The following is a 16269-nucleotide window of genomic DNA, read 5'->3' as shown; positions in this document are numbered from 1 at the left end:
AAAAAAAAAAAAGAAAGAAAGAAAGAAAGAAAGTCAACATAAAAGGGTACAGAGATGGCAATAAGTGTTCAAGAGCATTCCAAGTAAACAAAGGAGAATGCCAAAGCATTAATTCTAAACACAGTAGACAAGCAGAATACATCGGCCATTTGCTACACAGGCTAGCCAAAGATGCACAGGAGCCACACAACATTACAGACACAGCTCTGACTGAAACTGTTTAAATTCAGGGTTTTGTTTTTCTTAACTATTTCCAGGTTTAAAAACCAAAACCCCCTTCTCCCCTGCTCGAACTACCCTACCTATAGTTAGAATAAACAAACTAATGTCCCCCACATCAGCTAACTGTCTCATGTCCTGCCACAACAGCTTTCTTCGGCATCCCTTTTCCAAGATGAAACGTTTCCTGGCCCCAACCTCTTAGATTAATTGGAGTTCTCACACACCCCCATCTAAGCACCCTGGGCTGTCCAGCAGCACAGCACCCACCAGGCTTTGTCATTAGCAGAAACTGTGGCTGTCTACCCACTTACACACTATTCTCGCTCCACTGTGAGCTCTTCCCAGCAGAAGTGAGCCTTACTCACCCTGTACACCTAGTATTCAACACTAAGGAGTTACTGTAGGCCATCTGTAAACTAAATGAACTATACTCTAAGGTAAAGAATGTCTGGCAATTAAAATTAAGATGAAAAATTGTACTAGTGTATAAACCCAATGAAATGCTAACCTGCAGTAAAACAGCATGGTCTCATATGGTGTTTTGTGTGCTAGTCAACTGACTCACCTTGCTATGATCTCTGAAGACAGGTACCCTGTCTTCTTCATTCTCTAGCGCACACTGTTGAACATAGCACATGTTCCACAAATGTTTGAAGTTTTTTTACTGACAAGTGTTAAATTATTAAATGAGAAAAATTTTTAAGTTTACAAAAAGTATAATTGATAAAACACTTTGAAAATCTTAAGATCACATGACACTTTTTCCCTGAGCTCTTTAAATGCATTCATTTTTAACTAGGAAAGGGAGATAGCCAGATGTGTAAAATTCATCAGCCTGCAAGATACAGGTAGGCAGGAGTTTAACTAAAAAATCAACAGATTTACAAATGAAATGTGATGAAGACCTCATGTGGCAGCAGCAATAGGTATGAAGAAGAAACTGATAAATTAAAAAAACAAAAAACAAAAAACAAGGTTGACAGAGCCGAGAGGCTGGCTTGGTGTAAAGGAGCAGAAAGCAAGTATCCATCATGTAGATGACAGGTAGTGTCCCACAGCCCAACATGCTTCAGCTAGAAGTGACAATGACCTCAGCTTCAGCTATCAAGCCTGAGGTTGCAGACAACAGCCAATTGAAGACATACAAAAGAACTAAATATGTAAACATAGTTCTGAGGGAGCAGCTTAGAAATATAATGCATGGAGCATGAAAGCTAGAAGAGAAAGGAAGGCTGGGGCTGGAGGTGGCTCAGCAGTTAAAAGGACTTCCTACTCTTGCTGGTTAAGTGCAAGGGACCGAGGTTTGGTTCCCAGTCCTCAGATGGTGGTTCACACTCACCTATAATCACGGAATAAAGAACCATGTACTCTTATAAGCTCATTTATCTAGAATGCAGCATATATGTAAGTGGACTTATGTCCCCCAGGACAACACTGACATCTGAGTACACTCAATAGCAACAGGTAGCCTTTGTCTGAGATTAATTTCCACAAGTTGGCTGAATATTCTATATTAGGAAACTGTGTTTGTTTAATTAAAGCCATTTGCACTTATTTTCTGGGGATGGGAGAGTCAGCAAATCAAGACACAACATTGTTACATTCAATAAAACAAAATTAAGTTGATGGGTCCTTTCTTTTAAGGTAAATTTCAACTTACCTAGATCTGGCCATTAATATTGTTAGCCTCTGATGCTGCATCAGGAGATTAATCATATTTCAAAATACAATGTCTTCGTTTGCTAACAACCTAGAAGTAACAAAAAAAAAAATTAATCTCTTTCTGGCAGTTGAACCCAGGACCTCATACATGCTGAAGGTATATTCTTAACCACTGAAGAACATACCCAGCCCTGAGACTTTATTTCTTGTAATATAAAGCTTTCTATTCTGAGGCTGCTGGCAGCACCACTAGTTAAGCTGACCTATACAAACAAAGTCAAATATCTAAAACATTAATTTAAAATTACTTAATACTTGAGCTAGATTTTTAAAAAGAAAGTAACAAATGCATGGACCTAAGTTATGACAACTCTGGCTTCTCTACTGCAGCTACGACATTGACTGACGTCCCTAAACACACATCCTCTGCTATAAAATATGACTCCTTTCCAGACCTACAGTCCTGTTTAAGCCTGCAATGCATTGAGCAGGCATTCTTGGTGGAATTTTTGTTTTAAAATTTATTTTTATTTTATTTCTACCAGTTTTGCCTGCATATATGTCTGTGCAACATACATGCCTGGTGCACTCAGAGGCCAGAAGGAGGTGTTGGATCCCATGTAACTGAAATTACAGACAGCTGTGAGCTGCCAGAGAACTGAAGCCCAGGTCTTCTGCATGAATAGCAAGTGCTCTTACCTGCTGAGCTATCTCTCCAGCCCCAAAGGTTCTTAATGTTCAATAATCAAAAATAAATACCAAAACAGGTAATACATCTGAGATGTCTCTACTGTACTGCAATGCATGACTTCACTATTCATGTTCCACCCTTAACATCAATGAACACTACTATCAACACCTTGCCTCAGACAGGAGAATGCTAAATGCTGTGAAGTGCAGCACTTATATTGTAACTATAGTTTTCTGTTCTTATACAAACATAAAGGCTTAACTACAGAAAACAAAGAGTGCTTTTGTAACTTCACTCCTCTACAAAAGCATCCAATTAGTCTATCTTTGACTTGTATTGTAGTAGAAGGCTTGATTTTTACCAAGCAACATTCCTAGACCTAAAACCAAAATACCAATCAACTAGGAAGATGTTTGATACTGTGTCCTGCAGTATCACATATTCACCCAACATTTAATTCTTTATGTAGAACTAAGTATACAGAGTTTCTTTTGGTAAAATTATATGTATATCGGAGGCCAGCCTGGTCTACAGAGCAAGTTCCAGAACAGCCAAACTTAGGCAGTGAAGGAAACCAGAAAGCTAGTGAAGTTGTAATTGAATGAGGGGCCCATGTTCCAGCCCCAGCAAACAGCAAACTTGGCAGCTTTGGCCATTTGGTCTGGCTTTAAGGATAGAGGAAAAGGATTATGGAATTTGTTTTAGTGGCTAAGGAATGCTGCTGAGGCCAGGCATGTGTCAGGGATGTCCCTGAATGGAGGCTAGAGAGGCCATTTCATGGAGCTGTGAAAGTGAAGCCTGGATTGCCTTGAAAAACCCAAGATGTTGGAGATGCTAGAGCCGTGGGATGCCTGCTAAGAAAAACTGCTAACAGGGAGTGGAACCAGCCCAAGAGAAAGAAGTGAGTTGCAGTCAACAGAGCTGAAAAGAGTTGGAGATTAGACATAGAGACGAAGAGTTTGGTGTTTGCCCAGCTGGTTTTCAGTCTTGCTTTGGTCCAGTATCCCTTCACTATGCTCCCTTCCCTATGTTTTAGAACAATAATGTATATCCTTGTCATTATATGTTGAAAGTATGTGATCTGTTTTTTCTTTTAAAATAGGAGATTACAATTAAGAGATTATATGAATATCAAAGAGACTTGGAATTTAGGACATTTAAACACAGTTGAGACTGTGATGGGCTATGAGGACTTTTGAAGTTGGACTGAATGCATTTTTGCATTTTGATATGGTCACAAGCCTTTGGGGGCCAGGGAGTAGAATGTGGGGATTTGAAAGAAAATTCTCCCCAAAAGGAGTGGCACTATTAGGAGGTGTGGTCTTGTTGGAATAGGTGTGGTCTTGCTGGAGGAAGTGTGTCACTATGGGGGCAGGCTTTGAGGTCTCCTATGCTCAAGCTACTCCCAGTGAGACCATCTACTTTCTGTTGCCTGCATATCAAGATGTAGCTAGCACCATGTCTATCTGCTTGCAACCATGCTCCCTGCCATAACGATAATGGACTGAACCTCTGAAAATGTTACCCCAATTAAATGTTTTTCCTTTATAAGAGTTGTCATGGTGGTAGTATCCCTTCACAGCAATAGAAACCCTAACTAAGGCAATTTACTACGAGGATATGCTTAGATGATACTGTGCAAGTGGTAGCACCAATACAAAGATTGAAAGACATTTTATTATTATTATTTTTTGTGTGTATGGATGTTTTGTCTGCATGACACCAGAAGAAGGCATTGGATCCTATAGGACTACAATTATGGATGGTTCTGAGATGCTAGGTGAGTGCTGGACTTGAACTCAGGACCTCTGGAAGAGCAGATGGTGCTCTTAACCACTGAGCCATCTCTCCAGCCCCCTATTTATTCATGTTTTAAAAGATTTACTTGTAGCAGGGTGGTGGTGGCGCACACCTTTAGTCCCAGCACTTGGGAGGCAGAGGCAAGTAGATCTTTGTAGTTCGAGGTCAGCCTAGTCTACAGAATGAGTGCCAGGATAGGCTCCAAAGCTACACACTGTTTCAAAATACAAAAACAAACAAACAAAAAGAGATTTACTTTTATTCACATGTGTGTATACATCTGCATAAGGGAATATATACCCTATGTTTGGGTGCCCACAAAGAGGATGCTGAATTCCTTAGAGCTTGTGGGTGCTGGGAACCAAACTAAGACCCTCCAGAAGCACGGTAAGTGTTCTTTCCTGCTCAGCCATCTCTCTCCCGCTACTAATTGATTTTTGATTAACAAACAAAATTGTGTGTGTGTGTGTGTGTGTGTGTGTGTGTGTGTGTGTATGGGATACTATTTGATGCTCCATACATACAGTGTAGGTTGATTCAATCAGGCTAATGACTTGATAATCTATCACCTCAAATATGTTTGTTATGTGTGTGAAAACATTTAAAGTCATCTCTCTCTTTAAAAAAAATTATATGTATATCAATTTTTTTTTCAAATAAAAATTTCATGGTTTATTATCAGGAACTGTTTCACTTGTATACTTATTTTATAAATAAATACCTATGGTTATTGAGGAAAAAAAAAAAACCTTTCTCATACAAAAGGGTCATGAATGAAAACGTTTAAGAAGCTCCATTCTATACATGCTCTATTCTCCAGTGACTCAAACAGATCCATTAGGCTTTGTCTCTGGTGTCTAAAACTGTCCACAGCTAAATTAATCCTATACAAATCACGTATCTTCTTTGACACTGTGATCCCATTGTCTGCCTGTTTTCTAAAAGCTTTAAGTATTCGGGAAGCCCTCTTCCCTTCTGTTCTCAGGTGTCTGTCCACGTCCACTCTGAATGAGTTCACAGCTACTTCATAAGCTGAAAAGAAATAACAGTGGCCCAGATTTGACAAAATATAATAAGGAAAAGTCCATTTGAAGTTAAACATACTACAGAATTAGTGTGCCAACCTGTAAGTACCTAAAAATAATTAAGACCCATTTAACATTTTTGGAAAACATTTACTTTGTCCTCTTTTTCAGAGGCAAGGTCTCACTATGTAGCTCTGGTGTCCTAGAATTCACTATGTAAACCAGGCTGGCCTTGAACTCAGAGAGATCCCCCTGCTTCTGCTAGCATTAAAAGCTGTGTCAGTGACAGGCATGGTGACTCACACCTTTAGTCCGAGCACTCGGGAGGCAGAGGCAGGCAGATCTCTGTAAGACCAGCCTGGTCTACAAGAGTTAGTTCCAGGACAGGCTCCAAAGCCACAGAGAAACCCTGTCTGGGGGGGGGGGGGAAGAGCTGTGTTAACACACCTGGCTCCTCTGTCCTCTTTCTGAAGCTCAATGTTTTTACTCAAGTGTTTGTTACTACTGTTACTGTTTGTCTGTTTTGGCAATTTAGAAACTTATCAAATTCCTTACTTAAGTTAAATCAGATTCTTCTTAATTGTTTTCTCAGGAAGAGACAAAGCAAACCAGGATGACCATGAAGAGTGAGCTGTTCGTTTCCAAATGTTTAAACCACCTTCACTTTCTGAAGTAGCTTTGACACTTATTTACTATAGACACAGCTGCTTCAGGTAAGCTAAGAAAAGTTACTTAGTAGAGTAAAATGATCTGTAAACAGCTAACACTAAGCTAACACTAATGTAGTCCTCTCGACTCACATACTGGAGCATCCAACAAACATTCTCTGGACATCCACTCTCTGCAAAGCAATCCAATGAATGCAGTAATTCCTATTCTGCAGATAACAGATTCCGAAGGGAGGAGTACAAAGAATCAGGAACACACCCAACAAAGTCACTGGTCATGTGGAAGTGCTGTGAAAAGCTTGAACTGAGTACAAAGTGTGAACACACACACACACACACACACACACACACACACACACACACACACACACCCCAAAAGCCTTCTCTAAGAAACTGGTTTGCTACAATTCCTTCAAGCTGGAATGGCGCTGAACCCCTTGGAGCTGGCGTCACCCTATGGGTGCTGGTAACTAAACTCTGGTCCTCTGAAAGAGCAGCAAGCTCTCTTAACCACAAAGGCTTCTGACCACTGAGTCACCTCTCCAGCCCCAATCAGAGAAATACTACTGAAAAGGATTAGTGAGGCTGGGGACATAGCTCAGTTGGCAAAGTGCTTCCCTGCCATGAACAAAGGCCTAGGTTCAGCCCCAGCACCACATACATATACTCCACACAGTGGGACACACCTGTAATCCCAGCACTCAACAGATGGAGGTATGGGATACGAACTTCAAAATCATCCTCAGCTGCATAGAAAGTGTGAACCCAGCACAGAGTATGTGAGATGCTGTCAATCAATTTTCCAACCAATCAATATAAGGGCTTGAGGTATAGACATGCACCATATATAGGCAGGTGCCTGTGGGAGCCAGAAGAGGGAGTCAGGGTCCCTGGACCTGGAGTTACAGGTGGTTGTAATTAAGCCACCTGATTTGGCTGCTGGGAACTGAACCCAGGTCCATTACAATATCAGTATGTGTGTACTACCAGCAGTGTTCTGGACAAGATGGGAGACCCTATTGATATCCAGGGATCACATGGCAGCTCCAGAGCTCCAGAGCAGAGAGCAAGAAGAAGAGAGCGACTTCTTATGTGTCCCTGCTTATATATAACTTCCTACCTGTGTCACAAGACTTTTTACTACATTTCCCAGAATCCTCATGTAATCCTAGTTCCAAGTAACTTGCTGCCTCATTGGCCAAACTGTGCTTTATTCGACAATCAATAAGATAATCATACACACACAGAAGGACATTCCCCATCATCTCCTCTTTCCTGTCTAAATAAAAAGGGATCACATGGCGGCTCCAGAGCAGAGAGCAAGAGGAAGAGAGCGACTTTCTGTTTGCCCTTGCTTATATGTCATCAAGTACAGGGTCAACTCCAGCAGAACCTCATCAAAACATGCTTTTAAATCTTCCAGTGCACAGAGAGCTTCCAAAAGATACAGAATACCCCAGGAAATTTTGGCCCCCAATGTCTCCAAGGAAACCCCTTGCACCCAAATCTACAAATGTCTTCATATGCACTCAATGAACATGGCCCCTAATTGCTGAAGCAACCTCAACACAATCAACTCTTCCATGGTACCCAGACTCTAAGAGATACCTAGATCCCCAAGTGTCCCCAGGACCATCAACGCAAACAAATCCTTGTAAGTACCCCAGTGTCCTAATTTTCCCAGCTCTCCCACCACAGGGCACCCATCCAATCAATCAAAGTCCCCTGTTATCCTCATGTTCCTCAGGGAGTTGTAGTGTCAGGGATTCCCCAGAATCTCTGGAGAGTACAAATACATATGGAGACAATCCTCCAGAGAGCAAGAAGAAAATAGAATTTCGTATTCCAAGCAACAAAAGCTCCTACTGCAAAAATACTTTCAAAAGTGCATGCACCCAAGCCGGGATGAACACATGAAGCTGGCACAAATGATTGGTGTGACAGAGCAACAGATCCAGGTCTGGTTCAAGAACCAACGTGTGAAGTACAAAAAGAAGTATTCCCACAATGTGCAACAAGGAGTGCCAGAGACAAGTGGAAACTCTACAGCTGATTCTGGTTCAACCAGTTCCCATGGCCATTTACCTGTCCTTGCTTCTACCAATGGGAAGGCCATGTGTCCAGATTCAGCTTCCCACCCTGATCTGCCCAAAGGAAATGAAGCACATGTGACCCAACACTAACCAGAGGTGCAGCCTCACCTGAAGCTCCACTTCTCATGGCACCTACAGACCAAGAACCAGAGCGAGTTAAAGCCTCAAGTCCATCTCTTGAGGAGCATTACCAACAAATCCTTGAGGAATTTGCTTGATGCAATAGATGACTGGTTGAAATTCAATTACAACATGAGTCCACACAAACCCTCTGACACTTGAACTAACAATCCTTGGCTAAGGGCATGGAATTATGATTGCAAAGAAGAGGTGGCCTTGCAGACAATATCCGTGGAATTTCTTAATGTGCAGCAGTGGGATAATGGTTGCTCGTATTTCCTAAGGACCACAAGTCCTATCCTGGTGTGGGTTTGCAGATTTCAGTACCACACTGGAACAATATAGTTAGTTCTACTGCCAAGTTAATGTGTCCAGGCAGAGCCTTTATTTCTTTAGTCTTATATGAGAAAGGCTGTCCTGAGGTTCCTGTCACTCCTCACTCCACAATCCAGAGTGTATGGGTTACAGATCACTAACCACCAGCCCACCCAGATCAGTTTGCATTTTTAACAGTGATTCCAAGTCTATGTTACCAGACTGGCCCAAAATTTTCTGTAAACTTGATTGCCTTTGTCCCTTGAATGCTAGAATTCCATGTGGTGACTGGAATTTGGACAGCAATTAGAAATTCCTTAGCAAGTTTTGTTTTCCAAATTAATTGACACAGGTTTTGTGATATATGTAGTAATTATATAAATATATTCCTATATTAACCTAGTATTTATATATGTAGCCCAGGTTGGTCCTGTGTTCAGGTCATACTTCTGCCTCCTGAGTACCATTATTCCATATGTGTGCTATGAGCCTGTTTGTCTTTTCTTAACTAATGTGTCCTTTATCCTTTTGATTTAAATAAAGGTGGGTTTTGATTAAAAAAAAAAAAAGATCAGTGTGTGCTCTCATTTCCAGGCCAGCCAGGGCTACATAGTGTAACCTTATTGAAGGAAGGCAGGAAGGAAGGAAGGAAGGAAGGAAGGAAGGAAGGAAGGAAGGAAGGAAGGAAGGAAGAAAGGAAAAGAAACCATGGCTTTTTGAAGATGTAAATATAGGTCAGACATGAATTAATTGTTAATGGAACTTGTTTAGAGAGAGATTCTAAGAACACACAATAATTCTGAAATGAATTTGTGAATGGATGTGAAGTAGGTATATTAACAGAGCCAGGATCCAACCGCATTCTATTGGGCACAATTTGTGTGTCTATGAATATTTAACTGTATTTTGACTTAAACCTTAACCATATAAAACATACAGTGGTACGAGACACTATAATGTTATACAGTCATCACATTATGTATCACTAGAACTCTTTTTGTTCTGTAAATTAAACAGAAACTTTCCATTACCTCAGCCACTGGAAACTACAATCACCTTCATCTCTGCTTGTGACTAGTCTCTCATTTAACTGAAATCATAGACTATACAAGATCTTTGCAGCTGGTTTATCTCACTTAGCATGTCTCCATCTGTTGTAAAATCTTATTTTCTCAAAAGCACAGTCTCCTTTCAAATTTGGAACAACATTCCCACCTCTGCCTCCCAAGTACTGGGATTACAAACATGCACCACTATGCCTACCCTGAATTTCCTTTAGTTACAAGTAAGTATTCCACTAGGCGGATTTATCACATTTCATTTATCAACTCTTTCCTCAGTGGCCATTTGGGTTGCACATCTCTTCAAGATGTTGTACAGATCTTTGGATACATACCCAAGAGTAAGCACTAAATTATATGGTTTTTCTATTTTTAACTTTTGGAAGAATTGCCATACTGTTTTCCATGACACTGGTACATTTACATTTTTACTTGTAGTGAACAGTGATTCTAGTTTTTTACACCCTCACCAATTTTTGAATTTTCTGGGGTTTTCTTTTGTTTTTTGTTGGTATTTTTTCGAGACAGGGTTTCTCTGTATAACAACTCTGGCTGTATTTTACTTGCTTTGAAAACTAGGCTGGCCTCAAACTCACAGAAATCTGCCTGCCTTTGCCTCCTGAGTGCTGGGATTAAAGGTATGAGCCACCATTGTCCGGGTAATCATCCTAACAATTATGAGCTGGTGTCACTATAATTCAAATCTGCATTCTCCAGTAATAAATGACACATTTCTTCACTTGTATGTCTTTTTTGGAGAAATGGCTATTCAAGTACACATACCCCTTTTTAAATAAAGCTGCTTTTTCACTGCTGAGCTCCAGTTTGTATAGAACCTAGGTTTCAGTCTTCTCTCATCAGCATGGCTTGAAAACATTTTCTCCTGTTTCCCATTTTACTTTTACTGTAGTGTCTTTGGTGAGGGGAAGGGGAGTAGTGCCTCACTACAGCCCTTTATAAGTCTGATTCTAGAAGATCCAATGTCCTCTTGTGACCTCCTCAGCACCAGGCACGCATATGGTACACAGACACACATGCAAAACACTCATATAAATAAAATAAACTTCTAAAAAACTAGCAGTGTTTATCCAGGTATGTGGCACATGCCCACAGCCCTGGCACTCTGGATGCTAAGTCATGAAGATCAGTTCAAGTCTGAGGCCATCCTGGCTACATATAGGAGAATCTGTCTTTTTAAAAAAGCCATATATTCATTTATTTTATCTGTGAATTTCCGAAACATGAAAATGTTAAAAAAAAAAAAACAAAAACAAAAAACAAAAACCCACACACTGTGGTGGTCTGAAAGAAAATGGTCCCCAAAGGGAGAGGCATTATTGGGAGGTGTGGCTTTGTTAGAGTGGGTATGGCCTCGTTAAAGGAAGTAACTAGTGGTTACTTTGAGGAAACTTTGAGGTTTCCTATGCTCAGGATTACTGCCCAGTGTCTTGGTTGACTTCCTGTTGCCTGAAAGATGTAGGACTCCAGCACCACATCTGCCTGCATGCTGCCATGCTCCCTGCCATGATGATAATGGACTGAACCTCTGAAACTGTAAGCCAGCCCCAATTAAATGTTTTCTTTGTAAGAGTTGCTAGGGTTTCTATTGCTATGAAGAAACACCATGACCATAAGACAGATATCTACATGGTCTTCCATGTTTACTTACTGTCACTCTGTCAGCTAGTTCATGGGGGGAAATGTTTTGAAAAAGATACAGCATCCCAAAATTATTTTTAGAAGAATTGTTTATCATGCTGTTGTCAATGTGAATAGCACCTCCACCACCACCACCACCATCCAAGAGTGTTGGTAACAAATGTCTGCCTTTTCATATTTAGAGATTCTAGCACAGCCATCTGGCTTCTGTCTATAGGTGATCCAATGTCTGAAGAGTGGCCTATCTCTACATAGTTAGTACTGTAAGATCGTTAACAGTTGTCGGCCATGCTCTGTCACTTCCTCCAAGCTACATCACTCAGAGTCCCTGATGTTTTAAGAAAGGCCTAGGTGAGGGACAATGAGTTCTAAGATTGTCATGACTCTCCATGTGAATTTCTGGTCCTGAGGCCTGAAGATCTATTAATGTCTGTTGTTGTTTCTTTGTTTTTTGAGGCAGGGTTTCTCTGAATAACAGCCCTAGCTGTCCTGGAACTTGCTCATAGACCAAGCTGGCCTCTAACTCACAGAGATTCACCTGCCTCTGCCTCCCGAGTGCTGGGATTAAAGGCATGGGCCACCACTGCCCAGCTAAGATCTTTTCATTTTTAAGTGATTTTTGTTGTTGTTGTTAGATTTTATTTATTATGTATTCAGTGATCTGCCTGCACACCAAGAGAAGGCACCAGATCTCATTACAGATGGTTCTTGAGCCACCATGTGGTTGCTGGGAAACGAACTCAAGACCTCTGGAAGAGCAGTCAGTGCTCTTAACCTCTGAGCTATCTCTCCGTACCCAAGATCCTTTAATTTTTAACATAAGGTGCTAAATACTGGGGCTAGGGATAGCTCAGTGGTTAAGAGCACATATTAGTCTTGTAAAGGCCCAAAATTTGGTTCCCAGCATGCACACTGGGTAATTCAAACTGTCGTAATTCCAGTACCAGGGGATCCAACTCCCTCTTCTGAGGGCAACGGACACACATGGTACACAACTGCATATACAGTCAAAACATTCAGACACATAAAATAAACATCTTTACAAATAAACATTTTAAAGGTGTTAAATATTAGCTAATATCCACTCTGACTATCCCTTTGCCTCATATAATCCCAATATTGGTACCTTGGGTGTGTTGAAAACAGTTACTTCATCTGAAAAAGAAGTATTTGTACAAATAGTAAAAAGTGCAGCTTTAGAGCATCACAAACCACTGCAATGATAGTTTATGAATAGTCGTTTCTTCTAATACTAGTTTTCGTTATCCTAACTCACTTAAAATTTTGGAAACATGAATCAATGAATAAAAAGTTCATCATCTTCTTACCTGAAGGGTAAAGTCGTCACAAAGACTCTAAGTTCCTCCTGTTCATAAAGCTGAGACTGTTTCGGATTGGAATTGGCAGCATATGTGTTCTCACACTTTAATTAAAATGCCAGAAATGCATGTGTTTATTTTGTCAATACTAAGAAAGTCTTGTGGTAAAGGAAAATATTCAGAACTCTTCCTCTCCCCCAAATACATGAAGTAGGAAGTAGTGAACACTGTTTTCCTCCTCCATGGCCCTGATGATATTTGCTTTATTAACAAAATAATCAGAGCACTCAAATGTTAAATACAAAATTGTTCTGAAAAATAAATGTTACTTATGTGAAATCAGTATCTTTTTAAATGACTAAAGTTGTATTAAGGTTACTGCTAGTAAGGAAAATTTTGTACAAAAAATTATTATAGATTAAAACCTGAACTGCTGCATCTGAATTACAACACAGTGCTACTTTTGTACTAGAATAAAGTGGACTTAATAACATTAATGTTGCAGGTTTTCTTTTATAAGTTAAGCTAAACAGAAAGAGGGGAGCTCAGTATTAAAACAGGCAAAAATTTACACAGTCTCAAGTATAGCCAGTATTTTATAAGAATTTTGGTGAATCTGAAGATTAAAAACAAAAACAAAACAACAACAAAAACCCAACTTGAAATGTCCTAAAGGAGTTAAAATTTTTAAAAAACATACCTCTAATATTTATGACTATGTCTTCAGAATGTCACAAATGCAGTCAAATACAGGGCCTCTTTGCAAGAACCATTTATCCAATACCCTCAGGCAAAGTATTCCTTTTCTATATTTACTTATTTAAAATAAAATAAAAACATGAGCTGCTCAAGAGTATGTATTTTTAAAATATGGATTTCAAAAAGTATGAGGTACATATTTTCTGGAATGAAAAATACACAAAAAGGCCTAGTTTAATATACTAGAAAACCCTGAGAAGATCGTACAGAGAAATCCCAGACCTCCCTTCCCACCTTCCTCTACTATTAACATCTTACATTAGATGGATCATTTGCTGTTGTAATGAAACAACACAGATAGCACTACTAACAACTAAAATGTACATCTATGGCTAGCACAGAAGCCAAGAGGCTGAGGCAGGAGGGAATTTCATGAGTTTCAGGCCAGCATGGGCTACAAAGTAAGTTCCAGGCCAGCCTAGCTACAGTGTGACATCATGCGTCAAAATCCAAAAACAATTTAATAATTATTAAAGAAGAAGGAGGAGGAGGGGGAGGAGGAGGGCCAGGGACACATCTGTAATCCCAGCACTCAGAAGGCAGAGGCAGGCAGATCTCAGTGAGTTTGAAGCCAGCCTGGTCTACAAAGCAAGTTCCAGGACAGCTAGGACTGTCACACAGAGAAATCCTGTCTCGAAAAACCAAAAATAAACAAATAAATAAACTAAATAAAAATAAAGTGTATACTTACTCAGATTTGTTTTTACATATTTTTTCATTCCATTTGGATACCTGAATTATATATAGTCATTGAATGTCTTAAGGCTTCTCTTTGCTGTAACATTTTCTCCTAATGTCCCTTGTTTCTAGTGAGCCCTCCAATTCTCAGCAATACTAGGTTAAATACTTTATGAGACTCTTCGTAGTACAAATAATGAAAACCCAATGACAGATATTGGGGTCCAAGCTGAAGATCAGAAAAGCAAAGGGCCAGCCATTAGTTCTTCCACCTACCAAGGCTGGGGCGATCCTGTCTGTCCTCAGAGTGACTACAGACTGGATACAGAATCCAGACTGAGACCCTGAGCTCCTGTCTTATACACCTCTCTAGTGTTAGGATTAAAGGCTTATGCCACCACCACCCAGCTTCTATGACTAACTTGTGTGGCTGCTGGGATTAAAGGTGTGTGCCACCACTGCTTGGCCTCTATGGCTTTGGCTAGCTTTGCAATCTGATCTTTAGGCCAGCTTTATTAGATCATAAACAATATATCACCACAGCTCTTTGCTGGAATTAGTTTCATGCTTTTCTTATAATGAGACCAGAATTATGAGGTTGGGGAACCAGAGGTAAAATGTAGAAACATTATCAGCAGGACTTGTGGCTGATGTTGAACTTTGTGACCTAGCGGGGGCAGTGCTTGCCTTCCTCCACCAAGAAGCTATTCCACTCCAACTTGCTTTCCACATTGTATATTTTAGAAAGGTCAATGCTTACAAAGCAAGGAAGCCAAGCATGGTGGTGCAGGCCTATAATTCCAGATACTCAGGAATTCTAAGCTTAAGACTTGCAATGTGGAATAATTTTTTTGTACACTGTGAATGTGTGTCTTTGCCAGGGCAATTTCTGATTGGTTTAATAAAAAGCTGAATGGCCAATAGCTAAGCAGGAAAAGGGTAGGTGGGACTTCTCGGCAGAGAGAGAAGAAATGATTCTAGGCATGGGAAAGATGCCTGGAGACAGAGGAAGCAGGACATGCAGAAGGAGAGTTAAAAGCCATGAGCCATGTGGCAACACATAGATTAATAGAAACGGGTTAATTTAAGCTATCAGAGCTAGTTAGAAACAAGCCTAAGCTAAGGTCAAACTTTCATAATTAATAATAGGTCTCTATGTCATGATTTGGGGACTGGCAGTCCAAGAAAGCCTGCCACAGGATAGCCTGGGTAATTTTAACAAGATCATATCTCAAAATTCAAAGAGGTGAGTTATGTGGGCTGGAGGGTAGTTTCTAAGTACAGTCACTATCATTCATGAGGTTGAGTTCAATTGTATGGGTGGGGGTTGGTGGGGGGTGGGCCCAGCAACTGAGGTTCTAACTTAGTGGCAGAGAAAGCCCTTATCATTTATTTAGGATCCTGGGTGTAGGGGAACCTGTAGCCAGCCCCTAAGCAGGGTTCCCCTACACCTGGGTTCAATCCCCAGAATGACATGCACACAACAAAGGAGATGGTGTGGGGGCAGTTTCAATTCACTCTGAAGACAGAACACTGTCAAAGTAAATGTTTAGTATGCTAGGCTGGCACTCTCCACTGACTAGATCTGCAGCACTGAACAATTATTTGGAACCCTTCTGCACAGGACCAGTATATTGCCCCATGGGCGTTTCTTTTACATTCTGAGTTATATCTAAGAATACCTTACAGCAATTTGCTGCTCAAATGATTTCATTTTGGCCATTGGGGGATTGTCCATTTGGTTCCTATGCTCCTCTGACATAGCCCCATCCTTGCAGAGATCCCTGTTTCTTTCTTCTTTGGACCAGGCCTACAATCAGCCATTTCTCTAGAGGACACTGGCTCCTTTACTGGAAAATGCTGCAGCTGCTTCTTTTTAGTAGGCGTATTTCAAATATATAAAAGAACAAATTTTAGAGACTATAAAATTGGAACATAGTCTTTTTCTTGGAAAAAGAGTAAAACATAAAGGTAGAAAATTTTAGAACTCATTACAGGAGGCTGGAGCTATAGTCCAGTTACTAGAGCATTTGCCTAGCATGCACCAGGTCCTAGCTAAGACAGGATTAAATATGTGCCTCAGGTTGGAACTCACCATGTAGTCCAAGCTGCCTCAAACTCTTGATCCTTCTGCCTTTACAGTGCTGGAACTGGAGGCATATGCATCATCATGCCCAACATTTTTGTTTTTGTTGTT

At 40.4% G+C, this 16269-nt stretch overlaps 1 protein-coding gene across 4 annotated transcripts in view; it reads right to left on the bottom strand.

Moving 5' to 3' along the window:
• Frs2 (fibroblast growth factor receptor substrate 2) overlaps positions 1 to 16269 on the bottom strand; it is a 76572-nt gene that overhangs the window by 11650 nt on the left and 48653 nt on the right. For all 4 annotated transcript variants that reach the window (XM_027392353.2, XM_035450375.1, XM_035450376.1 and 1 more), the window contains one exon: positions 1883 to 1972. The gene's annotated coding sequence lies outside the window, so the exon portion shown is untranslated. The remainder of the gene's footprint in view (positions 1 to 1882; positions 1973 to 16269) is intronic.

The sequence above is a fragment of the Cricetulus griseus genome, assembly GCF_003668045.3.
Source record: "Cricetulus griseus strain 17A/GY chromosome 1 unlocalized genomic scaffold, alternate assembly CriGri-PICRH-1.0 chr1_0, whole genome shotgun sequence".
Taxonomy (NCBI): domain Eukaryota; kingdom Metazoa; phylum Chordata; class Mammalia; order Rodentia; family Cricetidae; genus Cricetulus; species Cricetulus griseus.
This window is presented reverse-complemented; position numbering and strand designations above follow the sequence as displayed.